The sequence below is a fragment of the Orcinus orca genome, chromosome 3, assembly GCF_937001465.1.
Source record: "Orcinus orca chromosome 3, mOrcOrc1.1, whole genome shotgun sequence".
Taxonomy (NCBI): Eukaryota; Metazoa; Chordata; class Mammalia; order Artiodactyla; family Delphinidae; genus Orcinus; species Orcinus orca.
This window is the reverse complement of record NC_064561.1, coordinates 183,037,547-183,063,769: the sequence shown is the minus strand read 5'-3', so window position 1 is coordinate 183,063,769 and position 26,223 is coordinate 183,037,547. Positions and strand designations below refer to the sequence as shown.

General features: G+C 42.2%; 2 long non-coding RNA genes across 2 annotated transcripts; both read right to left on the bottom strand.

Annotated features, from left to right (window-relative positions):
- Nucleotides 1–4,115: 4,115 nt before the first annotated feature.
- On the bottom strand, nucleotides 4,116–16,194 carry LOC117203063 (uncharacterized). The gene is made up of 3 exons (XR_004485660.2): nucleotides 16,035–16,194; nucleotides 7,087–7,637; nucleotides 4,116–5,426 (listed from the first exon to the last, which is right to left on the bottom strand). It is a non-coding gene; the product is annotated as an uncharacterized LOC117203063 (long non-coding RNA).
- A 1,593-nt stretch (nucleotides 16,195–17,787) lies between these two features.
- Nucleotides 17,788–25,927, bottom strand: LOC125963934 (uncharacterized). The gene is made up of 3 exons (XR_007476394.1): nucleotides 25,857–25,927; nucleotides 22,043–22,164; nucleotides 17,788–17,885 (listed from the first exon to the last, which is right to left on the bottom strand). It is a non-coding gene; the product is annotated as an uncharacterized LOC125963934 (long non-coding RNA).
- Nucleotides 25,928–26,223: the final 296 nt, after the last annotated feature.

Sequence of the window (26,223 nt, the reverse complement as noted above, 5' to 3'; positions counted from 1 at the left end):
TTGGAGATTTTATTGCTGTTCGTTTTACTAAATAGAGACATTTTTCACTGAGGGTTGCTGAGCAGTGTTTACACGTGCAAATTCAGTGATGCCAAAATAAAAATATGAACCAAAAAATGAAAGCAAAAGCCACATCAGAGGTTAGTATGGACCAGAAGGGAGTCCCCCGGGAGGGGGTCCTGGTTGCACACGGTGGGTCCTCACACCTCCAGGACCTCTGACCACTGCCCGGGGCAGCGTGGCCAATGCAAGGAGCTCCAGCTGTGACCTTGGGGAGGGAGGGAGGGTCTTCTTCTCAGGTGGTCTGTGCCTGGCCAGACTAGACGCTAGTTCCAGGGCCCAGAGATGCTGTCTTTGTTCACACCCGTGGGCCGGAACTGCCTGTCCCAGGTGTGCACCGGCCCTCCATGCAGCTCACTGATTCCCTCATCTTACTCTGTACCAGACATGAAGCAAAGCGCCTCCTGTGCGCCACCCACTTCCTCGGGTCGAAAGTTTTCCTGAGGAAGCAGCCTTCCTAAGGAAGCAGCCTCCAGGACGTGTGACATTGCTGCTGCGGTGGCGGCAGATTTGTCCTGGACCAGCCAGGACAGGAGGGTCAGGCCACACCCAGAGCAAGTCCCGCTGCCATGTTGTCCCTAAACATAGATGTGGATGTGGCAGCAGGGGCCCCCCTCAGGGGTGAGGTGACTCCGCCTGGTTGCCTCTGGGCCTTACAGAAAGTCAATGAGTGGGACCGGGGTCTTCATGTTAGGAAGTGACTGTCTTCACCATCACAGAAGCTTTTATTAAATCAAACAGTTATAGTAATAAATTAAAACCGAATGTCAAATCCTACGTATAACTGTGTAGTTACCTCTAGGAACTTCAATGATTAAAAAAGAGAGAGTGTAGGCCCAAGGGTTTTCTTTGAAGGAGGGAAGCAACTGGTGTAAAGGCCCTTAAACTTTTAACTCAGCAGCAAAAAAGAGGCTCGGACACCAAAGACCTCAAGCAGTTTCCAAAGGATGAGAAGGGAGTGGAGAATGTGATGATCTTTGCATAAATGATACAGTTCCTTACACGGGGGACATAGAGCAGAGCAGGGACCATTTAAAGATTTGAAATTATTTAATGATTTCATCCCTTGCAATACCTGCTATCTCAGTGCATTTAAAATATTTTAATTTTAAAGGCAATAGATGTCATTGCCACGATGACAGATGTCTCAGAGTAGAAGTTGGGAGGAGGTTCTGGTAGGGTCATTGTCCAAGGCCACTACTGGGCTTGAATCCATCTGGGTCTCAGAAGAGTCCTGGACCGGGGGCCACCAGCCCTGGTCTCCAGGGTGTTGGTGTGGACCGACCACGACGAATCAGAGGTGCCCGTGATTTCCTTCCATTATCCCCGTGAAGCTCCGATGAAGCTTGTGTTAGCAACTGGAAATGTATTCTCAGTGCAGTCACCTTTTGTCTTTAGATGCATATTTTAATTTCAACAGACCTGCAGGACACGGCTATTTTAAATAGTTATCAACTTAGACCACTCAAGTAATTTGTTATTTATAAAGAAACTGTCTCCTTACCCTGCCTCTGTTAAGCACTTTGATATAAAACGTAGGTCCATCTCTTTCCATTTCTGCAAATAATATCTCTGAGGAGAAGCAGAAACATGTGGTCAGTAGGTGAATGTCCCTCCTGGCGATGTGGGGTGATCTGTCACGGCAGCACTTCGGGACATCTCTAAGGAGGCACCCACCTTCCTCCACCCAAATTACTTGCACATCAACCTCCCGAATCAGGCTGCTCGCTGTGACGAATGGCTGGGACAAACGTCTTGGTATCTGGGATGAAGTGTTAGGTGTTGTAAGAACTTCGACCAGGAGGGCTTAATGTGCCTGATAAATTGTGTCAAGAGCAGGAAATGGGGACAATTCTGGTTGAAATTTGCCCTTTGATCGATTTAGCCTTAATTCTTGACACCAGAGACAATGCTAAGCAAACATTGCATAACTGCATCTCTTCACAAGGCCTTGTTTACACCCAGAACATTTCCTCAATATTGCCCATGTGTCTATTTACCCCTAAGAGTCAACTGGACATCTGTGAAAATGAATTCTAGGTCAGGAAGCTATACAGATAACTTCACCGGGAAGTTAGATGTTTACTAACACAGAAATACCCGTGTGCATCTCAGGGTTTGAATAAAGTTCAATTCTAGCTGCGAACATTTCCCTTAGCTGCATGTCCTCCAGGTTTTGCTGATAAATGTTTTCTAATCTATAGCACTTCATAAACACACTATGCATTTTGACATATACTTTAAATTTTCTAGCATTTTACAGCATCTGTTAAATTATCAGTTACTTTCAGTATTTCTGCATAATGGGATATTTCCTTTAACAATTTTACCTGGATGGTCTTTGCTCCTAGATTACCTGACTGTATAGTTGTTCATTTAACTGTAACGTGTCACTTTGCAAACTACGTTTTTGCTGTTTGTTGCTAATTGAAAACAATCACACAAAAAGCATCTTGTATTACACAGGGAGAGTGTGTGATGTTGTAGCTTGAGAACGCTAGACAAACCAGACTCTGGAGCCCTGCCTTTGAAATATGATTTAAAACAGAATTTATAATGTCGCAGAATTACATAAAACTGTGTGAAATTGTGCAGATAATCATTTAAATCTCCCTACATGGAAAGATAATTGCTCCAGAAATTAACTGTACCTGGGGTTCATTCATCTGGTCATGGCTAGTTTCTTGTGTGGCGGTGATTTGATATTAGAGTTAATTAAGTTCAGGTCAGAGTTGCTGAAGGTCAGACATTAATGTGTGGGATCATTGAAATGATAATTATAAACAGATTAGGAAGCCACGGTCTTTTATAAGGGGTTATTAGATAATTACTGTGAGAGTGAACGGCTTACTGTAATAATGGATTATCGACTACTTAACAGCGTTTTAAGGGCGAGAGTGAATTACTTCCTCAAGGACTAAAGAATAATGTTGCTGAAACTCAGAGCTCAGTAAATAAAGTCCAAGAATGGTGGCTACAGTCCCATTTTTATTTTAGGGGGATGCCAGGTGTCACTGGCAGTGTTTTTGTTTGCAGGGGTGTGAAGGTGGCAGGTCCTGAGGGGAAGACAAGAATCATCTCAGGATTCCCTATCCGGAGCAAGGGAAGCTGGGAAATTCTCTCCTCTCTGGTTCCTGTGCTCCGGAGCTTTCCTGAATGTCGGAAATCCATAAAGGATTTTCCAGAATGGGACGAGCTTTTGGGGCCTCCAGCACAGAGTTGGATTTCCTTCACTGTTCCCTCCTCTGTCGTAATAGGGGATGTGGCGACCAGAGCCCAGGTGTGACTGGGGCAAAGTATCCTAAACTCAAATCCTGACACTCTGTGGTCCTTTGCCTCAGGTCACGTCACAGAGGTAAACTTTCCAGGGACATGAGCTCATAAGTACGAAGAAATGCCCCGGCTTTAACACACCGTCAGACCTGAGTAGCCTGAGTTGGAGGACCTTGTCTGTCAGCCCACTTTCCAAAAGATGGCTATAATTCCTTTCAATCCTTCGTCCTCTGTAAACAAACAGCAGCGACTTTTTTTTTTTTAATTGAAATATAGTTGATTTACAATGTGTTAGTTTCAGGTGTACAACACAGTGATTTAGTTATACTGGTATTATATGTATCTATTTGTTTTCAGATTCTTTTCCCTTATAGATTATTACAAAATACTGGGTATAGTTTCCTGTGCTCTGCAGTAGGTCCTTGTTGGTGATCTATTTTATATAGAGTACAGTAGTGTGTCTACGTTAATCCTGACCTCCTAATTTATCTCTTCCCGCAACCCCTTTTCCCTTTGGTGATCATAGGTTTGTTTTCTAAGTCCGTGGGTCTGTTTCTGCTTTGTAAATAAGTCCATTTGTATCATCTCTTTAGACTCACGTAGAAGTGAGATCATATGATATTTGTCTTTATCCGACTTACTACACTTAGTGTGAGAATCTCTAGTGACGATGACGTGGGTCAGGGTAGCTCATAACCTGGGAGCTCTCCCAACCCCTGCTGAAGTCAGAGGCCCTTCCAGCTAAGAAAGAGGCTGAATCAGAACCACACTTTGCTGAAGATTTTGTGTTACTGGGAGTCCCAAGAAAGGCAACTGGGAGGAGCTTGTGCTGAGGGTGGGATGCCCGGAAGGCCAGCCTCCCCAGGGCCGGCCGTGGGGTCATGACGTGGGCGTCCGCGCTGCCGTGGAAGATCACACTCCCTCGCAGGGCACCTGGCAGATAAAATTCTGCCGTTTAAATGTGATGTTTGAGGCCTGCTTTCAGAACAGCACGCCAGGATCTCTACACCCCCACCCAGGGTCCAGCGGGAAGGAGGGCGGCTCCCGCCGTTCAGGGCCCGCTGCTTCCCCCGAAGTGTGGGCATCCTTGAGCTTTGATCCAGGTGGAACCACCATGGTGTGTCTGCTTTGGCAGGTTCCCCAAGTCAGAGGGCTGCTTCTCCGTGGCCGCAGCCTGGCAGCCCTTAGCACCGCCTGCATGTGGCTGTGGAGAGCCTGGGGGAAGCTGGATGGTCCAGGTCTGGGGCCTCCCCTAGCCTTGTATGAGTGGCACTCAGTCATGGAGAAAGAAAAGCAGTCCTGCCAGGAGCTGAGTAGAACGGCTTGGGGTATGAGTTGACCTGGAAGCTTTAGCAAAGCTACCACGTGCCCCACCTCCCACCCTGGCCAAACGTGTGGGTGACACCCTGTGTCTCCAGCAAGGCGGTAGCGATTTGCAGACATTGTCTCAGGTAGCGAGAGCCTGGATGCTTGGGGAGGCCTAGGCAGGCTTCACAAAGACAGAGGCCTCTGTTCTGAGACCGCACGGTTGGAGGTTTGTGGGAAATGGATGCACGGGAGTCAGAGTGAGAAAGCAGGAGACACGAAGCTGGTGGTTATACCAGTCCCACCCCTGGGTCCCGTCTTCTGCTGCATGTCGCAGGCCAACGCAGCAGCCAGGGAGACAGGAATCCAGCTGGTCCTTCGCTCCAAAGAAAACTTGACTGTGGTAAGAATTCCTCAACATCCAAGATGTTTTATTAATATTTTAAATGTTTATATTGGAATTCATGCCTTTCTTGCTAAAATCGTATTCACTCAAAACTCATGTGCCTTATTTTGTTACAGATATGTGTTGAAATTTGACAAAACACGGCCAGACATAAATTGGTATTTGGATTTCATTTAAATTCATGTAAATCTGCTTGTACTACCTGTGACTTTTAATAATCGCTGTCCTTCCAGAGGACTGGGTGGCTGCAGAAAAACGAGGAGAGTCCCTGTGCAAATGGTACATTTCATAACCGACATCTTGTTGGGTTTATAGAACTAGTAGTTGTTCAGTGAGAGGTTTTTCTTTCTCTCTTCATATATTGATCCAGGTTCCTTTAAACCTGGAATACAATGAAACACAGCCTTTTATGAAGGCACAAACTCTAGAACTCATGAGACATTCTGGGGCACAGAGAATCCGTGGCTAAATACGTTTGGGAAATGCAACATGCAATTATTTCCCTCCTGGAGATTCACAGCAGGGGCCACGGTGCTGAGGCGAGAATTCCTGTAGTAAGTCACGCTAAGGAGCTTTGTTAAGCTACCTTTTTCTCAATCTTCTTTGACAACAGAACACTTTCTGATGTAAGAATGTACTGACACTCCACAGAATGGTGTGTTTCCCCAAATGCACCCTGGGTCCTACCTTTTATTTTTATATGCGCCTCATGGGAAGAACTGGGATCATGTCAGTTATTCAGAACTGGGCACACGTATGAATTTAGGAATCCTTACATACAATGGTCTCTAAATTTTGGTAATTCCTCACTGGGAGCTTCCACAGCAGCAAATCTATTACTATCTTCTGCCAACTGGCTCCACGAAAGAGTTATAGGTAGAGGTTCTTATGAATCTACTTTCAATTTTCATTTAGAGACATTTAAACCATATGAGTATAAGCCTCCTTTATCTTTTTTGCAAAAATTGACTATTAAATAGAGTATGAAAGACTTAACCCAGCCAGGATTGAACTGAAACAGAGCTTTGATGTGAGCAAGACAGCCAGCGCTACAGATCTCAGGCCATTTTGATGTAAATTGAAAATTCCAACAGTCCACAAGGAGAATGGATGGAAACCTTAGACTCACAACAAAAGTAGAAAGACATTTATAGGTTGTGTTATTTGAAGATAAATGATGGTTTAGATTCAATTCAGAAATGTTGCCCATTTCCAAAGCAGTCTTACCGGATGGAATCACAATGATTTATGAAGATTTTAAAAGTAAAAATTTTAGGTGGCAGCATACCTGGGATGGCTAAAATTCATTCTGCATACTGAGAAGCTTACAACTGTCAATGCTACATAGAAATCTAACAATAGGAGTTTAAAAATTGAGTTAACTTTTAGAAATAGACCCTGAAAAGTCTTTCTCTCTCTTCTTTTTTTTTTTGAAGTAGCCATAGTGTTCTGTGTTTAACTTGGAACTATTAATTGTTTAAAGACATAGGGTGTGTCTCCCCAGCCTCTCCTCCAGCCGCGGGTCCCCACCAGGCCTGCCCAGCCTCTGCTGACCCCTCGCTGTCTGCCATCCGCTCCTCTGTCAGATGCACCGGAGGCAGAGACCTGATTTTCCTCCCTGTTCCTGTTTATAGTTATGCAATTTCGTGCAGAAACTTTCTCTTTTTGAGTCTCATTTTTCTCATCTCAAATATCAGGGTAGACATGTGCTTCTTCTCCCCTGAGGTAGGGACACAATCAAATGATTTTGCAAACCCTTGTCTGGCTCAATGAGCTACAATATGATTAAATGGATCTGATGAAATAAATTAGACCACAGATGTAAATAATTGATAACTGGTTCTATACTTCAACCCTTAAAGTGCCATTTATCCTTCAAGGAAGAACACGTGTGTTCAAAGGTAGCGCTTGCCCAGAGGAAGGGGTGGGCTGCGTGCAGCGGGCAACCTGCTCCCAGCCCTCAACAAGCCCGATCTAATCCCATGTAGTTCATCCCGGTCTTATCTAAGTCAGCAACACAAGAAAAAGAAGAAAACACTTACGTTCAAGAGCTGAACAGTTTGGCTCTCTGTTCACTCCTGTGTGTGGAGGAAACACCAAGGGTGCTTTCATAGCGCAAAGTTTGGGTTCATAGTTTTTAACCTCCTTATACCCAACTGGTATATTTTTGAGCTGAATGTTCTGAAAGCTACACATTGTCACTCATGGATTCTCTTCTCAATCTAGATGTCCGTAGCCTCAGCAAACTACATCTATTTCTGCTGAGTGGCCATCAAAATCCACTCCAGGTGCATTTATTCAGAAAAGCTTCTTAGCAAGCACATTCTGTGCAGGCAGCTCCCCGGAAAGGGCTCTGTTATTTTCAACTAAAAAATAAACGGGCTCTGGGATGACTTTGTGTCTGAGCCTCCCCTGGAGTTCTGCTCAGTGAGTGGCGGGGTCAATGCGGAGAACACAGGAGCGGAGGTGGGCACTGCAGGCTGTAGACGCGCGGGGTGACAGGCAGTCACAGTGACCAGCTAAGATGTTGACTTTGGCTGGAGTCTGAGCTGCCCTCCTCTGAGTGGAGACCTATGCGTCCAGCCAGCCCGCTCTGGAATTCAGCAAAGGAAAGACTCAAAGCACTTGGGTATTTTGAAGGAAAAGTTGTTGCATGTGGAAATCACACTGAACTTGCTCGTGTGGACCGACTTTGCAGAAGGCCACCACCCTGTGCATCCCCTCTGCCACTCTTTCTCATTCTGCCTTAGTTACAGACTCTCCTGGGGTTCTGAGAGCATCATTTTCCTGCTGGTTAAGGCTGAGGCATCTCTGTGTGTGTTAAGAATATTTTCTTCACTGAACCCTTGCATTGAAAGTTCCTTGTCCAATTAATTGAAATCTGAGGTTAAAGTCTGAAAATTGAAGTGAGATGTTGAAAGGAAACTTACTAAAAGAAACGGGTTCTTTAGCCTATAAAAACATGATTTTTTTGTTTGACTTGGGGTTTCATTTTGTTGGGTTTTTTTCCTTTTTTTTGAAACTTCGTATTTAGGGATATTTCCAGTCTTTGAATCAGTCGACTGTAGTCAAACTGTGCCTGTAGCCCAGGCTAATATAAGCAACCACGCTGGTTTTAAAGACTAATAAAATAAAGCTGTTTCTTGTTTAATGTCATAAATTATGAATGATTCTATTAAATTTCTGTATGGTCTTATTACCATGTAAGAACAGATCATCAAAGAGACTCACACCTCAGGCAGCAGGAGAAGCCTGGTGGCCCATCATGAATCTTTCTGGCTGGTCCTTCCAGGGTCTTCACGAGAAGACACCAGTGTCTCAGGGAGTGTGCGGGCTCTGTGATGGAATGTGAAGGATCATTCAGGGCCAAGCACGTAGTACGTGTTCAATAAAGGCTTACTTGAATGAGCAGGGGTGATCCCGCCATGCATTTAGTTCCTGTGTGGCCTCTGAATTGCTAAGGTGTCTTTGTTATCAAAAATATATAAGGAAAACCATTGTGTTCTTCAATCCAGTGAGGATTTTCCTTTTACAATCCAAGTGTTTGGTCAGTGACCAACCCAACTGAAGTACGTTGGCCCCATTTCCTGTCTTGGATGCTCTACTGTGACCCATCCAGTTGCCCACCACGCAGGCCCCCTCCTCCCTCCCTAGCTCTCTGCTCTCTCCAGCCTCTGCCCCCTCGTGCTTTTGTATGCCTGTCTAAATGCCCATCCGAGAGGACCCAGGCAGGATCCACGGTCAGCCAGAGGCGTGACTGTGAATCAGTGTGGGTAAACAGTAACTCCCTGTCAGACGCCAGGACAGCTGGAACTCGGGCCGCCCTCACCCGTCAACGAGACTAAGACGGCTCGAGCCCGTGCCCACCCAGGGTAGAGATGCGCCTGCCCCCTTGGTTGAGAGGCTCTGGAGACTTCCCCTACCTGCCTGTGTCCATCAGATGTGCTGATGGGCATGAATGGGGTGGAGGGGGGAGTGCCTTGCCTGCCTGCACCTGTCAGCAGAGCTGATGGGCAAGGAAAGGTGGGGGAGGCCCCCTCCCATGCTGTCAACCCAGCTGACAGACAAGTGTAAGTGGGCAAGGCCCCTGGCCTCTCCTAGTCAGACAGGGGAGTCGTTGCCTGATTGGGGAGTGGGTAGGGCCTCCGCTTGCAGGCTGAAGGGTCTACATAGACTAGAGTGAAAGGCAGGGCTGGTGTGTGTATGCATGCGTGTGTGTGTGTGTGTGTGCGTGAAACTTTTTTTTTTTTAATATGAAGACGTGGCCCTACAGGCACATCATGGGGCATCCACTGAGCCATAACGTTTGTCTTATAGTGACGGGGGCAATGGCAACCTTTGTCCAAAGGATTTTGCTACAAATGGGACTTTCACATAAATATGCTTTCAGATTTGAAGAAGGGAGACAGGGATAATATTTGTTAAGTTCGAGCTTCAAATTGGTGATATAAATTTGGATATATTATATATTTGGATATATATTTTCACATATATAACCAAAAATAGTAAACTTGTTCCTTATCTCTTAGCAGGTAAAGAATGTGATTCCTAAATCCTTCACCCAGTTGTTTTCTTTTTTTTTTTTTTTTCTTTGTTAGGTTAGAATGTCTTCACCCCAAGAGACATTTAAAGCAAGGATCTGGGTGCAGGTCTCAGGCAGGAAAGATTGTTTTTGGTGAGAAATGCTATGTACTTTTCACTTGCAAGGCATTTGTACAAGGTTGATATACTGAAGCCTCCATGTGAACCAAGCTTTAGCCACATTTTCATGAGCTCCTTCTGAAAATGGGTCTCAGGGAGAGGGTTGGTTATGGAGCCGATCTCCTTGGAAAGGGCTCAGTGAGGAAGCAGTTGAAGTGTTTTATGACTTAGTATCTGGCCAGCGTTACACAACCTCCAAACAAATATACAAAGTGTTTCAGTGATTCATTAGGTAAACAAAACACTTTTGTTTAAAAAAAACTCAAAATAATTTGCAATTTGGAGAAAGGAATTTGGGCAATTATTCCAATCTCATTTTGTTTCTGTGAATAAAAAATGAAATGCCTAGTTTCACGTATCTGGGGATTTGGGCGTTAAACTGCCAACGAAATATTACTTTAAGATGGAGCCCTGAGACACAGATGTAGAGAACAAATGTATGGACACCAAGGGGGGAAAGTGGCGGAGTGGGGGTGGGTTGGTGGTGTGATGAATTGGGAGATTGGGATTGACATATATACACTAATATGTATAAAATAGATCACTAATAAGAACCTGCTGTATAAAAAATAAATAAAATTAAATTAAAAAAAAATGATGGAGCCCTGCGTGGTTCTGAAGATTAATTTAGATGAAGGATACATTTTTTAAAGAGGTATGATCACTCTCAAAATTTCCTAATTGTGTTCTCCTGCGATAGTTCAGTAAAAATGATTAACAAGACCATACAATCTCAGAAATTTGTCTGGGAAGATCTAACAGCTGGTCAACCATTTGAAGCAAAAATCAACCCGTTATTCAACAGTACACCTTCTTTCCTCAAAAAATGACACTGGGAATTCCACCAGCCACAGTAGTTGAACCTGGTGGATAATCAACCCATCCCCCCACTCCCTGAAATATGCTTGTTATTCTCACATTCACAAGTCCTGATTCCATCACGTTGACTCATTAATGAATATGGTATCTAAACAGGCTTTCAGAAGAGAGTGAACTTGCTATGTTTTGCAGCTTTTTTCTTTTCATCTTGAGGCATATAGTGCTCGCCTGGAGTCATTCACAGATTCTGTTTATAAGTGCAAACGGGTTATGGTGGCAAGGAATTTGGATATTAATGGTTGAGTCAAAGAAAATATGTCTCAATTAGACCCAGAAAGAGAGGCCTCCATTTATGTTTACTTTCCTTCTGTTTCTGGGAAACTTAACCCTCTGTTCCAGACTGATGTCACAGGCACACATTATAAGCCTGCTGTCAACTGTTTTTTGTGGAGCCATGGATTTATCCTTACTCTCCAGGTTAATCTTTGCTTCCAGTACAGTATCAACAAAAAGACAAGTGAGAGGTATTCTGTGAATTCCTTGACTGTTTTCTTTTTATGCTCTGTGCTGGTCATTTTACACCTGGAGTAGTGTATCCAGTTTGGGAAGCCACATTTAAGAAAAAAATAATAATGAGGAGGAAAATCCCAGGGGGGACTGGCAAACGGCAAAGGTCTTTGACAACACAACATGAGTAATAGTTGAAGATACTAGAGATAATTAAATGAAGAGGTAGAATACTTAGCTGGGGCATTAAAGTATTTGAAAGGTTTCCTATGAAAGAGACATTAGAGAACAGTCTTGGTCATTGTAGAGACTGAGCTTGGACCCTCCAACAGGTCAAGTTACAGTGGACAAGGCATGAGCTCAATTCAACGATGGTCTGCTCAGTAGAGCTCTTAGTAACACAATAGTCAGTAAGTGGTTGGAAGAACATCTCTTAGGAATGTTGAAAAGAAGAGTCCTTCCTTTCAGTAGGAGTTCGAAGTCAAAGGGTCTAAATGCTTCCTCTATTGGTATATGATTCAATCATAAAGTTATTTAGAATACTTTGGGTCAGGATGAAGCCAGATTTTCCCCATTCGTTATAGATCATTTGGGCTTTTTCTCAGATTTAACACTATGAGGGTTTGTTTTTAAACCTAACAGAATAGATTTATCAAGTTTTCTCATATTAAGGCACAAGTTGATTGCATATTCAGTTTGGGTGGTTATATGTCACCTTGAAGACAACCAGCTAATATGAAAGAAAAATGGAATGAGGTTTAAAATGGTAAATTTTGACTGCCTGATAAATAAATATACCCTAAAGATTCAATAATTCATCACTTTGAGTTATTTATCTCTCTCAAAAGATTTCTGAAATCATTCTTTACTGTTTCGCTTGATTAATTCTTTGATCTCCACGATGAAGATCACTTTATCCATGGCCAGCGCACAGGCTGAGTTATTAAACGGATGGCGGGGGGATAAGCAAGTCGGTGTTAATCATTTAAAACTGTAAAGAGGCTGGGTAAGAAGGCAGGGAACAACAGGTTTTATACAATCATGATTTGGAGAGCTGCGGCTGCTGTATGTTTGTCTATTTGTAAAGTGTAAGTGGTTAATTTGCAGGCATGCTGGTCACCAGTGCAGTGCTACCTGCTTGCAAGGAGCACATCTGAATTACTTGCCTAAAGTACCTAGTTGAATAGGGCAATCAGTTGCCAGTCTTTTCTTTTTTTTTATGTCAATCCACTTAAAAATCTATTTATTTATTTTTATTGTAGCAAAATATACATAACACATCTACCATTTTATTCATTTTTAGGTGTGTAATTTGGTGACATTAAGCACGTTCACATTGTTGTGTAACCATCACCTCCATCCTTCTCTAGAACTTCTTCCTCTTCTTAACCTTAAACTCTATATCGATTAAACAAAAGGCCCCCATTCTTCCTGCACACCCAGACCCTGGCAACCACTATTTACTTTTTGTCTCTATGAATTTCCCTATTTTAGGTACCTCATATAATACCTCATAGTATTTGTCCTTTTGTGTCTGCTTATTTCAGTTAGCATGTCTTCAAGTTTCAGCCATGTTGTAGCATGTGTCAGAATTCCACTCCCTTTTTTAAAAAAATTTTATTGGCGTATAATTGATTTACAATGTTGTGTTCAGTTGCCAGTCTTTATTGGGAAATACAAAGAGTAGAGATGCTTAAAGTTTCACTCTGGTGCCTAAGCTAAACTTTGGGAAACACACAGACTTCCAAAAATCACTGTCAAGAGAGCTAATCTTCCACTACAGAGCAAGAGTTTGTGTATATTTGCAAGGACTCAATTAAATTCTGACAGTGTTTTTCACTGTTATTAACATATTATAGGAAACCCGGACATGAGTTATTGCACCTTGACAATCTTCAGGCATTCTCAGTCAGGATCCTAAATGTCACCCAACATGCAGATGGTGGGAGGTGACCAGCTTGACAAACGTGGGCGAACAGGACCTACAAAGACCAATCTGAACAAGCAAAGACCTGAATCATAAGCCAGCCTCCTCAAAGCTGCCTCTTCTCTGAAATGGATACAGTAAGCTGATAAAACATCTCCAGGTAGAGGAAGTTTCCTTTGATAGATTAGAATGGTGCACAATTGATATCTGAATATATAAGCAAGTGATTAATGCTTGAAACTGCTGGGTGACCTGTTTATTTCACCTGTGTGAAAAGTGGCTTGGGGATCTGGAAGTGGCTTGGGGCCTCCAGGGCAGAGGAGCAGTGAAGGCCTGAGGGTCTCCACACTGGACGACGAGGAAGGTTTCATACCCCCTTGAAAGACATGCCAAGTCCCTGACATAAGAGACCAGGGATGAGCAACTCCTCCCCACAACAACTCTTTCCCTCCTCTGTCCCTTCCTTCCTCTCCTTTCCATTTTGAGCCTGTGACGGCTCAACAATTTTCATATGATGGTTATAGAGAGATTACTTGCCTTTATTTATAACAGCACTTCCCAGATTATAGCAGATTATTTTTCTGGAAAGAAGGAAAGAGGGGTTCAGGGATGGCTCCATTGCTCACTGCTGTCAGGGAATCCTGGAGTGAACAGTCAGATGGGTCCCTGGGATCTCTCCTGAGCCCTTGCTGTGTAGATATGCATCATCGGTCTCCCAGGATAGATGCACACAGGGATTCCTGAACTTATTTGCCCGTGAAATCCTTTTTCATGGAATACCTATTAATATCTCAGAACGCAGTATGGAAAACTCTAGTTCACTTTATTAATTTGCTTACCAAACCCTTTCTCCATGCATAAGGCACCGACAACACAATCCTTGGTCAGGTCTGCTTTTATAGCATTCTAAATCGGCAAAGGCAAACTGGTGACATTTTACCCTTGTGACATTTCTCTTCCAGGATGGGAATTAAGCAACGACAGCCGTGATCCCCAAAGTACATCCAAGGTTTGCCTTTTTTGTGAAATGTCTTAAGAAAAAAGACCTTAATGATTCAATAACTTTGGGAACTAATTCAAAATCTACTTGCTCTCCCTGACATACGATTCACGTCATGGAGATCCAAAAAAGTAATAATAACTCTGAAAAAACATTACAGAAAGAAAGAGAGAGAGAGAGACAGGAAAGGTGAGAAGAGGGAGGAGGGAGGAAGGAAGAAAGAATAAAAGAGAAAAATACCCAAATCCAACAAAAACCCTGCATACCTGTCTTTAAACTAGAATTCCACGACATAATGGGCATTAAATTGTTATTGTTGTCGCTGTTGTTCTAAACTTCAGAATAACCTCCCACAAGCCAGTTTTCTGGAACACACTTGGGGAAGTGCTGACCTGCCACTATCAGCTCAAAACTTCTTTGCGAACCACCGTTGTCTTAACTTCCTATCTTTCCAACACTCAGGAAAGCCTGAAGCAGGAACAAGATAGGGCCTTTACTCCAAGATGCCCCTGGAGCTCTTTATGAGAGTAAAACAAAGCCAGAGATAGGACTAACTACCTTTGCTTTAAACTCAGCTTCTGTTAAGCTCTGCTTTGCAACCCTCTGTTTCATGTCTGTATCCCTTTCACAGATGCTGGGGAGCCAGGTTCTAATTGAGCTCATTAACACTCGGATGTGAGGAGACACTTGATAGGAGTGTGGATACTTCTGGGGTTTAACTGTTCTAGTTTACAACATATATAAATCTGATCTTGGCATATTGCAGCAAATTGACACTGTTGGATAAAGTGACAGCATCACCGCAGATGTATTTTGCATTTATTCACATATTTAGACCTTAAAAATGATTAGTAAAGTTGGAAAATTTATTTGTCATTTCATAGCAAGTTAAGATTTCCTAAAAATCATCTCAGCAATTATTTTACTGGATATCAATTCACAAGGGCTCCTTGCTTTGCTATGTTTGTGTTGGGTTTATAGAAAACAAACCAGACAAGTCTTTCTTCAACCTGAGATCTTTAAATCATTGTCTGCAAGGGCCGTATCTTTGTTTTTCCTCCCTCAAACTTCTATCACCTTTTCATAGGATGTTGTAATAATTCCAGATATCAATATACTCTATTCACCGTGTGATTAAGTTAAATATATAACAATAGTAGGCTACACCTATCTGATGTTTAGAATTCTTTTATCAAAATTATTGTTGATATTATCACCGTCATCAACATTAAAACAAGGTGATGTGGGAAGAGCTCAGTAATTTCAAATGTATGCATTCTATAACTAATAACCTATGAAAAAAGCAGTTTTTCTTTATTTTGAAAGCTAAAGAAATATAATTTATAATTTAAATTATAATTTAATTATAATTTAATTATAATTTAAATTTTAATTTAATTATAATTTATAATTTCCATTCCTTTAATTTGTGCTCCCCCCCCAAAATTTAACTACCAAGAAAATATCTCTTACAAAAAGAACACCAGTGTAAACTGAGCACTTACCATTTATTAGGAATATTGTAACTGTTATTTCTAATACATACAAGGTCTGAAGGTGTTTACAGATGAGAAGACTGAGCTTACAGTGGTGAACAGCTAGTAAGGGTGAATCCACGGTTATAGGTATCCCTGGTTCTTTCGGTAAGGTCGGGCTGCCCCACTACGAGTCTCTCAGGGGACAAAGTGTCAGATGTACCTAAGAGAACCACGGTAATCACACCATTGTCAGAATGGCTAATCTTTTAGACTTTAACTGGATGTTATCTTTTACTCAATTACATAAAAAATAGTCAGTTCTGGGGCTTCCCTGGTGGCGCGGTGGTTGGGGGTCCGCCTGCCGATGCAGGGGACGCGGGTTCGTGCCCCGGTCCGGGATGATCCCACATGCCACGGAGCAGCTGGGCCCGTGAGCCATGGCCACTGAGCCTGCGTGTCTGGAGCCTGTGCTCCGCAACGGGAGAGACCACAGCAGTGAGAGGCCCGCATACCACAAAAAACAAAACAAAACAGTAAAACTCAGTTCTTCCTACTTACGGTAAGTATAAAGTTGCAGAGAGCGACCATGATATTTCCTCCATTTACCAATCCTCAGAATCCCGCCTGGAGCTCACCTGGAGATGTGCCCTCGGCACCTAGCAGAACATCAATACACACCAATACCTGCACATTTTGGTGGCATTCATCTTGAGTGTCTTCCTTCTACTTCAACTGAGACACACCTGTGTTTCCAGAGCACCAGCCTGTCCATCAGGTCAAACCTGTCTTTCAGGTCTTCTTCCTGAGGTTTCTAAGGATGACAGATAAGGGACTGTACCCTTTGTCCCTGAGTCCCCAGACCTTCAAACCTGATGGACTTTCTGTATCCTCAATGCTTTTTCTTGTCAAATCTTATTTATTAGTCTAAAAAAACAATATATACTCATTATTAGTAGTGGGGGAAAAAAGTACAGAGAGGTAATTTTTAAAGAGAAGTATCTTTCCTCTTCTACCCATGAATCTGTTTTGGAGGTTAACCCATTAACGCTGGTGGTAGCTGTCCTTAGCTTGGTGTGGTCGAGAGGTTATATAAACTTAGCAGTACACACAGAGAGGGTTATGGTGTTGCCACTTAGCTTTTCAGAAAAAGATCATACCAAATTCCTTACACTGTAATTGAGTTGTCTCACTTAATACAGCATCATGGACATTCTCCCCGTCAAGAGCTATACAACTAACTCATTCTTGCTAATAGTGTGATAATATTCTTATTGGTCCTGATTTTTTTTTCTCTTGCCAACATACACAACACAATATTCTTGTTCAGGTATTCTTACATATTACTGCTTTTTACATTTCTGTATTTTATGTTACCAAAAAGAAAAAAAGAGTATGCACATCTTTATTTAATAAATGACTCTAACAGGCTGTAGCAATTCAAATTCCTACCAGTAATTTATGAAAATGACTATTTTCAAGTACCCCCATCCATACCAGCTCCTGTTGAACTTTAAAAATTTTGCTATACTGGTGGTGTTTAAAAAAAAAAGCTTTCTCACAGCTGTCTTAATTTGCATTTCTCTGACAATGGGGTTCAGCTTCTTTTCATATGTGTACTGGCCATTTGGATTGCCTTTTCTATGACTCAAGGCTCCATAAAAGATTTTTGTCTTTTTCTTTTCAATTTGTAAAATCCTGGTGATATATATGCTTTGTTATTTGTATATGTTGCAAATAGTTTTTTCAGTACATGGTTTGTCTCTATTTGTTATTTTTTACCATTTAAAAAAAAATGCGGTCAGATAGGTCTCTCTTTAATTTATGGTTCTTTGTTTATCAATAACACAAATATCTCCCAAACGATTGTCAAAATATTCGTGTATTTTTAAAGATTTTGTTTGACTATGGTATAAGTAGACATTTAGTTTTGTTTTCTTCTAAATGGACAGCTAATTATGTCAACACCATTTACTAAGTACCCCCGTGTCACCATCCTGAGTTGAAACAGCTCTTTTGTCATCCATTGTTTCTGTACACACTTACTTTCTATATAGACCTCCTATTATGGACTTCTGTCATGTCAGTGTAATACTGCTTCTTATGTTAATGGCTTTATGTACATTTTAAAATAGATTAAGTCAAGTACTTCATCACTATTCTGATATTTAAAATTCTACAGTCTATTCTAAAATATTACTTTTCCATATTGTTTCAGTTAGATTTCAGCTAGGCAAAGAAGAAACAATTAACCTTGACGTTTTAATGCTTAACTCAACACAGGTGTGTCTCTTGCAAACTCCCAAGGAGGGGTGGGTTAGTGCAGCTTTTCTCCTATTGAGGACCGAGGATGCAGGTACTCCTTGTGGCACTCGTGGAACTGCCATTTCAAAGTGCAGCTTCTGAATTTGTCTTTGCAAAAGAAAAGTGAATTAAAAAAACACATTAATTCTCAAGCATAGTCTGTTGGTCAGGTCAGTCATGTGCTTTCAACCTAAGACTAGAGCAGATTGTGATACGCATGTAGAATGTAGAATTTTGTGAGCAGGATTGTCTCTGCCTTATACCTGGCCTCTCAAGCCATTTTATTTAGTTCAAAATAAAGTTTTCTTCTGAATAAAAGTGCATCATATGTGTATATTATTTGGGAAGAATTAATACTTTTATGATTTTAAGTTTTCCTACCCAAGAAAATATTTGTAGCTAATGCCTACCTGACCTGTTTTATGTTCTTTAATAGAATTTATATACAGATTTTTTTTTTTTTTTTTTTTGCGGTATGCGGGCCTCTCACTGTTGTGGCCTCTCCCGTTGTGGAGCACAGGCTCTGGATGCACAGGCTCAGCGGCCATGGCTTATGGGCCCAGCCGCTCCGTGACATACGGGATCTTCCCAGACCGGGGCACAAACCAGGGTCCCCTGCATCAGCAGGCGGACTCTCAACCACTGTGCCACCAGGGAAGCCCCAGATCTTTTATCTTTCTTATTAAGCATATTCCGAGATATTTTATTGTTCTTGTTAGCTTGGCAAAATGGAATAATTTGTACTCATTTTCATTTCTAATTATTGAAAGTATAGAAGAAAACTATGGTTTTGTATATTTAGCTTGTATCCAGCCACCTTACCAAATGTTATTATATGTTCTAGTAATTTATTTTATTTTTTCTGGGCCTATTTGTTTTTATTGAGGTACAGTTGATGTATGATATTATATAAATTACAGGTGTACAAAGTAATGATTCACAATTTTTTAACGTTTATACTCCATTTATAATTATTATAAACTATTGGCTATATTCTCTGGGTTGTAGTATATATCTTTGTGGATTATATATTTTATACATAACAGTTTGTGCCTCTTAATCCCTCACCTATTATGTTGTTCCTGCCCCCTTCCTTCTCCCCACTGGTAACCACTAGTTTGTTCTCTATATCTGTGAGTCTGCTTCATTTTTCTATATTCACTAGTTTGTTTTATTTTTGAGATTCCACATATAAGTGATATCACACAGTATTTGTCTTTCTCTGTCTGACTTATTTCACTTAGCATAATGCCCTCCAAGTCCATCAGACTTGTTGCAAAAGGCAAAATTTCGTTATTTTTTATGGCTGAGTAATATTCCATTGTATACATATATACCACATCATCTTTATTCATTCATCTGTTGATGGACACTTAAGTTGCTTCCATGTCTTGGCAACTATAAATAATGCTGTTATGAACATTGGGATGCATGTATATTTTCAAATTAGTGTTTTGGGTTTTGTATTTGTTTGTTTGTTTGTTTTTTGGATATATACCCAGGAGTAGAATTTCTGAGTCCTATGGTAGCTATATGTTTAGTTTTTTGAGGAACCTCCATACTGTTCTCCATAGTGGTTGCACCAATTTACAGTACAACCAACAGTGTATGAGACTGCCTTTTTCTCCATTCTAATAATATTTATTAGTTTCTGGTTTTTGTTTAAAATGTCATCCATAAATAGAGTTAATATGTTTCCTGTTCTCTGGTATATAAGGCAATTATTTGAGATTTCTTAGTATACTATCTAGATTCTCTAAAACAATTTTGTGTAATTGTGATGTTCCTTTTTCTTTTTTTTTTTTTTTTGATGATTATATCCCCCAGACATCTCTATCTTGCACTCTCCTTGAAAGCCTATATGTGATCCATCACAAACCTTTCAACACTGTCTCCTTAAGATTTCCCTAATACTTCCTGTCATCTTCTTCTTACACTCCCACATCCTCAGGTCATAGTTTCATCACATTAACCAGATGATTAGAACACCTTTCTCATTGTCTTCTTTGACTCCGAAACCTAGTCAGCTTCCAGAGCTGTATTTCTATACCAAAATCTAATCAGAATGCTTCTTCCATTAAAACATTCAATGGCCCCTTATTGCCTACAAGACAGAGATAAGGCTTCTTAACATTTGTTCTTCTCTCATTGCCCTGCACAGCCTTGTATTTGTCTATTTATTTGTCATTATACACTCCTATACATCCCTATGGTCATGGTCTCTGCTAAGCACAGAAGCACCTCTCACCTGCCTGATTTTTCTTTCAAAGTGGCTCCATGTTAAGCTTTACGGACAAGTTCTTCTGTGTTATTACATTGACTTCTTTCTTGCAGGCATTGTGACTTCTTAACTGACATTAGACTTTCAGACACGAGTGTAAAACCTTGTTTTCATGTGGATCACTGGGATGACTTGGAGTGCATAGAATGCCAATATGTCTGACCAACGTCTGGATGATGTTTTTATGATGTTTTTAATCCTATGCACTGAATTACTGATGAAATAAAGTGAAGTTTCTACAGGTATGAAGAGATTGAAGTCACTGACCAACTGAGAGTGATATATTGCTGCATGAAATGATTTCAGACTTTGCAACAAAGTAGTCAATTAAATTGATCTTTTCAAGCTAGTTTTTTTTTTTTTAACATCTAAAGGAGATAGAAATATAACAATTTGTAGGCCTAATATAGTTAAGACCCGAGATAACACACAGACACAAGCTTAATTTTCATCATTTAAGGATTATTCACCCAGAAACAGTGGGGCATATTACCAGGATGAAGTTCCATGAATTCAGATGTCTGTCTCACTCCCACTTATACAGGCAAAACTTGTTTAATTACACTTCACTTTATTGCACTTCACAGACGTGGCATATTTTTTACAAATTGAAGCCAGGCTTTTGTGCCCCAGGCTCTGCATAGAAGGTGGGTATGGAAACTTCTCCAGCAAGACATGGTCATCTTGTCCCAGTGCCAGGAGGTCCAGCTCACCAGAGGGCCCACTATCTTAATATAATACTTTGTCTTTTTATTGTTCCTTGTTATGACCTCAGTGTTCCCTGCATCTTCCTCTGAAGGGGAAGCCAACCCTAGCTGAGACATCCAACCCGGGGCACAGTGCACACCTCACTCTAACTGTGGTCAGATCACCTAGTATCTCTGATCAGTTTGCAAAGCTCTTCGTTGCTGCCTGGACGCCCAGTCGGAGGCGTGATGCGCCCCCACTCATCCTATCTTTATGTAAAACTGAGATCTTTTGCTCACCATGGATTTTTTTTGTGTTAATTTTATCTGTTTAACTGTTGTATTACAATATTATGTCTCGTACTCTGTCTGGTCTCTCCTTCAATGTTGCACCTGTGGTTAATGCCAAACTCATTATACCCCAGTCCCAGCCCTCAGCTTAACAAAAAAATTCTAGGAAACATTAAAAATGTCCACTAAATTGTCTGAGTGGTTCAAACATTTTTAAAGGAAGTTAATTTTTACTTTCTAAGCTTTGTGTTTATCCACAAAAAATAAAAATATCTTTATTTTACATGAGAGAAGAGAAAAACAAAAGAGCTGAATAATTTTACTAGATTATTTCGAACCCAAGCCAAAATGCCAAAATAGTTTTTAAAATGAACAGTAAATATCCTGAACAAGTTCTTTGTCAGGTGTGGTTGGAAAACAACACCCAAATTGTGACTTTTTAAGAGTCTCATCAGACATTTGTTCACTCATGGATGAGAAGGCACTCAGAAACTACTCTGGTGGTCTATGATGGGGATGCCTCCTTCCATTCTGGAAAACAAATTATCCAAAGAGCACAGCTTTGAATCATAAAACCAGAGCACATAGGCACTTTTCTTTGAGCAGGGAAAGCTTTCCTGAAAATATAAGTGCAGTTTAAGTTGTATTCTACAAACATTATGAAAAAATACATTTTAATGCTATTTTATAGAAAAAATTGTTCTATCATCTTTTTGTCTACTAAAAATATCAAATCATGGATTTTTTGTAGGAGCAGGGCCTTAGAAAGCATCTCATATAAATCCATAATTTTACACAAATCACACAGATGAGGAAACTGAGGCTAAAAAGAAAAGGGTGGCTTTCATTTATTGGATTTTCTTAAATCCCATTGAGTTATCATAATTTATCCACGGAGAGCCTGAATGGCCAGGGTTTTGTGCCTTAAGTAGCGAAATCCTATCTCAGCTAGTTGCTAAGCTTGGGGCTAACACATGTTTTCTTTAAATACTAATTTGTTCTCTTACTTGAAAATCCAGGATGCTGGTCCTTCTCCATCAGTCTGCAGAGGGAGTGCCCTTGGATTTCATCTTTCACTGGCTGTCATTGGTCCATATTCTCCGAAGTCAATAAATGGCTGCAAAACATTCTGAAAATAAATGAAGTATTCAATTTTGCCACTTTTCTTTCTTTATTTCTTTAGGCTGCCGAAGCATCGAGTAATGCACTACAGCAATGCTTCTATAGATGAAAAACGGAGCAAATCTAGCTCATTAGCAGCCATTTAAATCTGGTCTCTTTCTAGCAGTATACTCACAGACCTTAAAAAAATTAATGGAGTAGATGTAGAAAAAAAGATTTCATAGGCCAGCCACCTTGATATCCAATGATCCTATTACTCAGTTTTTCCTCTCCTTAATGCTCTTTCTTGTGATTTTTTGGTTGATGGATGTCTTTCAGAATTATTTTTTTCCGAAACATAGTTGATTTACAATGTTGTATTAGTTTTAGGTATACAATAAAGGATTTATATATATATATATATATATATATATTCTTTTTTTACAAGAATTCTCAGAATTCTTATTTTGAACATTTCAGAGTTCCTTCCACACTACTGTAAGTGTGTGTGTATAAAATATTTAATGCAAATTTTTATAGTGATATCTATTAATGTAGAATATTCTTGCTACAAATTTCTACATAAAAGTGTAGGAAATGCTGCTAAAAACATGCATAATTCCATAGTGTAGACTAGCATACGGCACACTGACTGCAAGCCCCAGGAAGGTAGAATTTCTGTCTTTTTCATTTAGCACTTTCTCTACAGAACCTTAGTGCTGCCACTGGCCCATGGCAGCAACTCAGTAAACATTTAATAATGAATGGATGGATGTACAAAGGAATACATGAATGCTGCCATAATTTATTATCTTTGTCTTTTCGTGGGAGAGCTTTAGTTTTTATAAGCTTAACAACAAGCATAGATGGAGAATATAGTGTCATTTTATGTATGGTCATCCATGGACTTTAAAAGGCAGACACCATTTAATTAGCATAAGCTAGATCGATGTCAATAAAGAACAATGAAACTATCACTACTGTAAGAATTTTTTTGGAACCAATGGATGCAATCAAACACGTTTCCATACACTGATCTTTGTCCATGATTTGTAATTGTAAAACTATCTAAATATCACAGATGTGACTATTTCCTTTTTCACTTACCTGTCTTTTAGCATTCTGGAAGAATTTATTTTTTTTTTGGCTGCGCTGGGTCTTCATTGCTGCGCAAGGGCTTTCTCTAGTTGCGGCGAGCGGGGGCTACTCTTCCTTGCGGCACTCGGGCTTCTCATTGTAGTGGCTTCTCTTGTTGCAGAGCACGGGCTCTAGGCACATGGGTTTCAGTAGTTGCAGCATGCAGGCTCAGTAGTTGCGGGTCGCAGGCTCTAGAGTGTGGGCTCAGTAGTTGTGGCACACGGGCTTAGTTGCCCTGCGGCACGTGGGATCTTTCCGAACCAGGGATTGAACCCATGTCCCCTGCAGTGGCAGGCAGATTCTTAACCAGTGGACCACCAGGGAAGTCCCAGGAAGAATATTTTAAGGATGTTGGACAGAAAGTACAAATTGGAAAGAAAAAAATGTGAAGTACTGTTTCTGATGTTATTGGTCCAACTGAACGATGGCTGAGCTTGGTGGACCTGCCACATATAACCCCGTACTACAGCCAGTTACCCCAAGTCCTGGCGCCAGTCATCCCTGAGGCCCCTGAACCATGCAAACACACATCCACACTGCACTCAGATTTAAGGAGGTGCCAACACCCTCAGTCGTCAGGATAATTCATATTTCAGTGCAATATTAAAACAAAAAAACAGACTCACTGCCCCCAAATCCATAATAAATAAAATATCACAGGTTTAAATAAAGACAAGATCAGCAGCAGGTCATTAACACCTCCGATGCCTGTCTAGCCAGCAGTGAAGAATTATGCAAACTGATGAGACACTAGGTAATGACCAAAGTCAGAGTGAAAGGTGGAGCACATCCCAAGTCAGACGGCGCCTCTGGATTGGACTTCCTAGCATGGCTAAGTCTCTCCTGGTAGAACAGATTCCTCTCTGATCAAAATTTTCTCATCCAGTACCTCTCATCTCGGGCACACATTTATTGAAAGTAATGCACATAATATTTGCAAGTTTCATAAAATACCACTTAAAAAAATCTACCATCTGTGGGAACAAATATTTGGGTTTTAAAAAAATGTGGTCTGCCTAATATTTATACTAGAGAATGAAAATATTAATTTTGGTCCTACAGAATAACTCCATCATCAACACAACCCATCATTATGTGACTTCTGATTAGCCAGGAGTCTAATTAGGCAACTTCAAGTATAAGAGCTACATATAGTAAAATTCGCAAAAAACCCAGCCTGTCGCTTACCACTTCTTATCCTGAACACGAGTGTTAAAAGAGCATAGTGTTGGGATTCCCTGGTGGCACATTGGTTGAGAGTTTGCCTGCCGATGCAGGGGACGCGGGTTCGTGCCCCGGTCCGGGAAGATCCTACATGCCGCGGAGCGGCTGGGCCCATGAGCCATGGCCGCTGAGCCTGCGCGTCCGGAGCCTGTGCTCCGCAACGGGAGAGGCCGCAACAGGGAGGGGCCCGCGTACCGCAAGAAAAGGAAGGTAATTTACTCAGCGGCGTCCTGCAGACATGAACCAACTTATGTGGACGCCGTACAGTGTGTGATTGGGGCAGCGGCTAGGCAGAGGGTGATGCCCAGGGGAGGAGAATTTGCGTATTTGTTGCTAAGAGTCTGCACACTGTGTATTTAAGAGCCTTGGCGTCTTAGGTCAGATAAAATAAAGCCTCAAGTGCGTGTGTGTGTGTGTGTGTGTGTGTGTGCGTGTGTGTGCGCGTGCGCCCAGCACATTTCCAGATTCTTCTGGAACCTTCTGCACAGTCTCTGCGGGCCTTCGGCAGCTTCACTGCTCACCGCCAGGGCAGTCCTGGCTCCCTGATTCCAGGAAGTGGTTCCAGGTGCCTCCGTATACTTAGGGCTGCTGTCTGGGCTGGGGGGCCTCCCCTAACCCTACAAGAGCCCCACACTCCAAAGCCGGGTCCTCGGGGGAACCTGCGGTGACCCTCCAGGGTTCGCCCCACTGGGAGCCTGCCCCTGACGCACAGATTTGGGGGCAAGCCTACTAAGCCGTTCCCTGCAGCTATTTGAGGGCAGGAGTAGGAGCACAAAGCGAATTACAACCGTAGGGAAGCTGCAAAGAGAAAGATGCAAACTCAGTGCTTCCCGCGACTTAGGTCTTGAAAAGAAAAAGGAAAAAAAAAGACTTGATCCAAACATCCATGTCTACAGAAACCCCTTTTTTGCTAAGTCCCCAGCCTGGTCATTGAACTTGCAAATGAATGCGGTTCTGGGCATCAAACGAGCCCCCAGCCCGTGAAGGCGGCCCACAGCCCTCGCAGTTCTGAGTGCCCTCCGACAGACGGCGGCCGCTGTGCACTGCGCCTGCGCACACTCTCTGCTGGTCCCTGGGGTCCAACGCCGCGACTCTGCACAGCCGCGCCGTGATGTGGGGGCAGCAGAGGCCAGTCCCACACTCGCGGCCTCGCCTCCCTGCAGAGCAGAATGCATGGCCCGGGGGAGCGCCCAGATCCCGTCTGCGCTGTCCTGCTCTCCTGCCGCTGAGCTGAGCACCGCCCAAACTGCAGGTGAGTCTCCTCCGGTGGCTGAGTCCACACGTTCCATTACAAGGATGCTAAGGGGTGAGCGATGCCCCTGAAGGGTCTCTTAGTCAGCTGCTCTCCCGGTAGCCCACCTGTGCACCGGGCCCGATGGAGGGACCGTACCGGTTCTCGGTGCGCCTTGCTTACGCCAGCTCCCCAGTACCCGATGCTTCTCTGCGCAGGAGCGCCCACGGCCTGGCTGGCCTGCGAATTAGGAGGCTAAGTGGGCCAGTCTCCTGGGGCGGCTTCAGCAAATGACCACAAACTGGGCGGCTTAAAGCCACACTATTCCCTTGCAGTTTGGAGGCCAGCGGTCAGACGTCAGGTGTTGGCACTGCGCCTGGGGTTCCTAGTCCTGCCTCGGGGTCACTGGGGTTTCTGCCTTCGTCCCCCGTGGCTGTGCTCCCTCTGGTCTCCATGTTTCCACCTTCTTACAGGGACAGTAGTCACTGGTTTGGG